Raw genomic sequence first — 5,698 nt, 5'->3', positions numbered from 1 at the left:
AAAAAAAAAAAAAAAAAAAAAAATCAGAGACCTTGCTCTCAAGAAATTAAAGATTGATATACTTGTATTTGGGTACCTTTTCATTTTTATTATAAATATTTGTGTACATACCTGTATTACCCCTCTTCTGCCATATTTCTATCCACACAACACACACACTCTAAAATAGTCTTGTTATATAGCTTTATCTTTTCATTTTTATTATATGTCTTTTTTATTCCCAGATGCTAGCAAAATACCACTCTCTTTCACATACATTCACAGAAGATTACAAATATGGAAGGCGTCTTAGAGGTCATGCTGTGTTTTATCATGCATCACCGAGTACACAGTACACTATGCAGAAAATGTGAGGCAATAGTTAGCTATAAACTTTGAAATATTGTCATTCAAAATATAATTTGAGGAGTTTCTTTTATTTAATAATAGTTCAATGTAAGTAACACTTCACTATATTGAAAACAAGATTTAACGAGTCTCTATCCCCAAGATAGAGCTTAGGCAAAGAATTGTTGGGTTAGCAAATTCTTGGTTACTATTTACTTTAATCATGTGTATAATTCTGCCTCCTTTCTTCTCACTCCTGGTTTATAGCCTCATTGTGGACTTAATGTATTTGAGGGGCGGGTCAGAGGAGAGCATATTAAATTTCAGTGAACACTGTAAAAAAGTAACCATAGAGACAGGCATATGAATTCAACTGTTGTGAAAGCAGGATAGTAAAAAAAAAAAAAAAAAAATGTGGTTTTTGTGTAAGTTACACTCTGTAACATGACCAGAGCATTAAATTAGAGATGAGGAGAAAATCAAAAGTTACCTGAGGCTTTCTGCCAAAGGAAATTAATGATTTTTCTTTCCCCAGGTGGTCGAGTATTTAAGATATTTGTAAATTAACATTCTTGCATTTGATTCAGAGTACTAGTATGTTAGGCACATGAATATTCAAAATACATCTGCTCACTTTCATCAGTTTGATCTAGACAATATAAAATGATGCCCAGTTCCACTGAAGCCTGTTACAGAAATATAAAAAGCGTAAGAAACATAAAGAATTTTAACTTATGTTCTTAAACACCAGGACTCCACTTCCAGTTATTGCTTCTTAGAAACAATATGGTAAATTTTCTTTGCAACACCTTTTGCAGGTTCCCCTGTCACCTATCCTGGAGTGCAGTGGTGTGATCATAACTCACTGCAGCCTGGAACTCCTGATGGCTCAAGCAATCCTCCCGCCTCAGCCTCCTGAGTACCTGGGACAACAGGCATGCCACCACACCTAGCTAATTGTTTTGTACTTTTGTAGAGGTGGGGTCTCGCCATGTTACCCAGGCTGGTGTCCCCTGAGCTCAAGGAATCCTCCCACCTTGGCCTCCCAAGGTGCTGGGATTATAGGCATGAGTGACCATGTTCAGCCTTTAATTATTTTTGTTTTATAAAGTGTTTAATTATAGACCTAAGCTATATCCAGTTGAAACTCTGGGGACTAGGGCAAGCCATCAGGAGTGCTATTTGAGAATCATTAGGGCCTTGTGGGTTAGGTACATTTGGGGGCTGAATTATTCCATCCCCAGAGGATGAAAGTGAATAGATGCTCAAGAAAGCATCACTTGAGGTAGATGAACTTCGTTCTGTGATGCTGGGTGAAAGTTGGTATGGAGGAACACTTTACATATGCTAGAGAGTAGCATTACTCAAGTATCCTCTTGACACTTAGCCAAAAGATTAGCCAAAGAGTCATAACCACTTGCAGAGGAGAAAAAAAATATCTCCCTTAATTTGGAAGCAGAAGATTCGAAAACGATTCCTGAAGGGTGGGGCAAGTGTAGAAGAATGAAACTCCACACCATAGCAGTTCAGAGGCAGCACCATTAGAAAGAACACTCTTGAGATTTAGAAGCCAAAAATGGCAAGAGCAAATGAGGAGGAGTTTGAGTGACCTAGGATACAAGGGGAAAGAAGATTCAGGGCCAGGTGTGGTGGCTCACGCCTGTAATCCCAGCACTTTGGGAGGCCGAGGCAGGCGGATCTCCCAAGGTCAGGAGTTTGAGACCATCCTGACCAACATGGAGAAACCCCATCTCTACTAAAAATACAAAATTAGCCGGGCATGGTGGTGCATGCCTGTAATCCCAGCTACTCAGGAGGCTGAGGCAGGAGAATTGTTTGAACCTGGGAGGTGGGGGTTGCAGTGAGCCAAGATCGCGCCATTGCACTCCAGCCTGGGTAACAAGAGCGAAACTCCATCTCAAAAAACAAAACAAAACAAACACATTCAGAAGAGTTGTCATTCCAGGTCTTAATTATAATAGACAACCATTTGTAACAGATTCCAGCAACACAGTGTTTCCTGGAGTTAGTCACTCAAGCACTGCCTTCATGATTTTTTTTTTTTTTTTTGCCATATATACATATACAACCATTTATAGTGTTTACTCAATATTTTACTTTAAATCAGATTCGCTTTCTTACTTAAATTGAAAACTAAAAATGGAAAGTCAGCATTACTTGCCATAAATGAAAGCAACCACCACAAAAGCAGAACAATATTATTAAATGCTAGCTAGAAAAGGTTGTGACAAGTCTCCAGGCTTGAGGTTGGTGGTTCTTTTTTTTTTTTTTTAAACTCCTTGAAGTACACAAAATCAGCTACAAACATTATGAAATACAAGTTACAGTTCTGTTTGCTCTATAGCATTGTAAAAATTACGAAACTCTCATCAAAATAGAAAACAAGGCCGGGCGCGGTGGCTCAAGCCTGTAATCCCAGCACTTTGGGAGGCCGAGACAGGCTGGGACTACAGGCACCCGCCACCTCGCCCGGCTAGTTTTTTGTATTTTTTTAGTGGAGACGGAGTGGTTCTTTATTAAAAAGGGAATGGACAGTGTCCGAGAGGCGTTAAACAGTGGTACAAAAATGAGACTATATCCTTGTCAGAAGGGTTGAAAAAGCATTGTATAAAGCAGCTTTCTCACGGTGTGATTAAATGTTATTCAATGCCAAATCTGCATACTACTCAAATCATCTCCCATACTGTCAGTGGTGCTGACCTCACACTTTGGGCCAAACACTGCATTGAGAAACTTGAATTCCACCAGGTGTGGTGGCTCACATCTGTAATCCCAGCACTTTGGGAGGCCGAGGCAGGCAGATCACTTGAGGTCAGGAGTTCAAGACCAGCCTGGCCAACATGGTGAAACACCTGTCTCTACAAAAAATCCAAAAATTAGCTGGGCATGGTGGCGTGTGCCTGTAATCCCAGCTACAGGGAGACTGAGGAAAGGCAATCACTTGAATCCAAGAGGCAGAGGTTGCAGTGAGCCAAGATTGCACCACTGTACTCCAGCCTGGGCAACAGAGCAAGACTCTATCTCAAAAAATAAAAAGAAACTTGAATTAAAGAGAGGAACAGGCTAGGCACAGTGGCTCACTCCTGTGATCCCAGTGCTTTGAAAGGCCAAGTTTAGTGGGTCACTTATGGGCCAGGAGTTCTAGACCAGCCTGGGCGACTTAGTAAGTCTCCATCTCTACAAAAAATAAAGAAATTACCTGATATGGTGGCACGTGCCTATAGTCCTAGCTCCTTGGAAGGCTGAGGTGGGAGGATGGCTTGAACCCAGGAGTCTGAGGTCACAGTGAGTTAGGATTGTGCCACTGCACTCCAGCCTGGGCAACAGAGGGAGACTCTATCTCTTAGAAAAAATGCATTTTTTAAAAAAATATATTTTTAAAGAGAGTTAGAGGAATGGTACTTCCTCTGCAGCAAAGAGAGGAAATACAAGAAAATCAGAACTGGCAAAAAAAAAAAAAAAAATTGGAAAGTCTCATGTCACATATGAATTCAGCCCATTTATATGACACTGTCATAGTGGGAATTTTGAAACTAGAGAGACTCAGAGGACCTGATGTCTAGTTTTAATATTATCACCAATTAGTCGTAAACACCAGGCAAGTCTCTTCACTCTTTGTAGCTATTTCCTGATATGTTCAAGTCTATGATTTATTTACTAAGAAAATAGTGGGTGGAGAAGGGTTTGAAGAGACTGAGAAGGATTGGCAGTCAATAGGAAAAAGTGATAGGAAGTCAAAAACAAAAATAAATGCTTTAGGTTGCTGAGCAACAATGAGGCCCTAGCTGGCATAGGCACAGTGTCACTAAAACACTCTGGAGGCACACATGGCTTGATGTGGTACAAAAAGATCTGTCCACACTTAGGACTTAATTAAGGAAGCAAGAATGAGTAAAAGTAAGAAATCAGTTTACCAAACATCATTAAAAGTATGTGAACACATGAATTAATAAACTCATGCCTGATGCCAGGCTTAATACTAGTCTGGCAGAGATGGTGCCAATTAAAATGTTACTGTCGGTTAAAGTATACAAAGTGCTTATTGTATGTCATTGTTCTTGCTTTCTTTTCTTTTCTTTTTTTTTTTTTGAGACGGAGTCTGGCTCTGTCGCCCAGGCTGGGGTGCAGTGGCCAGATCTCAGCTCACTGCAAGCTCTGCCTCCTGGGTTTACGCCATTCTCCTACCTCAGCCTCCCGAGTAGCTAGAATTACAGGCGCCTGCCACCTCGCCCGGCTAGTTTTTTATATGTTTTTAGTAGAGACGGGGTTTCACCGTGTTAGCCAGGATGGTCTCGATCTCCTGACCTCGTGATCCGCCCGTCTCGGCCTCCCAAAGTGCTGGGATTACAGGCTTGAGCCACCGTGCCCGGCCTTGTTTCCTATTTTGATGAGAGTTTCATAATTTTTACAATGCTATAGAGCAAACAGAACTGCAACTTGTATTTCATAATGTTTGTAGCTGATTTTGTGTACTTCAAGGAGTTTTAAAAAAAAAAAACTTTTCTCCTGAAATGTTACGGGGTAGCTTGTGCACCTTGTGCATACTCCTTCCTTATGACTTAACCAGCATGGATTATTATTATATCCTTTTCAGAAAATGGAGATAAACAGGTCGGGCGTGGTGGCTCACTCCTGTAATCCCAGCACTTTGGGAGGCTGGGACGGGTGGATCACCTGAGGTCAAGAGTTCAAGGCCAGCCTGGCCAACATGGTGAAACCCCATCTCTACTAAAAATACAAAAAAAATTAGCCTGGCGTGGTGGTGTGTGTCTGTAATCCCACTTACTCAGGAGGCTGAGGCAGGAGAACCCCTTGAACCCAGGAGGCAGAGGTTTCAGTGAGCTGAGCTTGCCCCACTGTACTCCAATCTGGGTGACAAAAAGAAAAAAAAAAGAAAAAGAAAATGGAGATAAGTAGGCTGGTTGTGGTGGGTCACGCCAGTAATCCCAGCACTTTGGAAGGCCGAGGCCAGCGGATCACTTGAGGCCAGGAGTTTGAGACCAGCCTGGCCAACATGGCGAAACCCCGTCTCTACCAAAAACACAAAAAAATTAGCCAGGTGTGGTCACGCACACCTGTAATCCCAACTACTCTGGAGGCTGAGGCACGAGAATTGCTTGAACCCAGGAGGCGGAAGTTATAATGAGCCGAGATCACACCACTGCACTCCAGCCTGGGCCACAGGGTGAGACCCCCCCACAAAAAAAAAAAAAAAAAAAAAACAGAGGGGAGAAGAAAGTGGCTGGTAAGGATTAAACAGGTTTTTTTTGTTTTGTTTTTTGTTTTTGAGACAGAGTCTCGCTGTGTCGCCCAGGCTGGAGTGCAGTGGCGCAATCTGAGTTCACTGCAA

The sequence above is a fragment of the Rhinopithecus bieti genome, unplaced genomic scaffold, assembly GCF_001698545.2.
Source record: "Rhinopithecus bieti isolate Rb0 unplaced genomic scaffold, ASM169854v2 scaffold_2339, whole genome shotgun sequence".
NCBI lineage: Eukaryota > Metazoa > Chordata > Mammalia > Primates > Cercopithecidae > Rhinopithecus > Rhinopithecus bieti.
The sequence above is the reverse complement of the archived record's forward strand: the minus strand, read 5'-3'. Positions refer to the sequence as shown.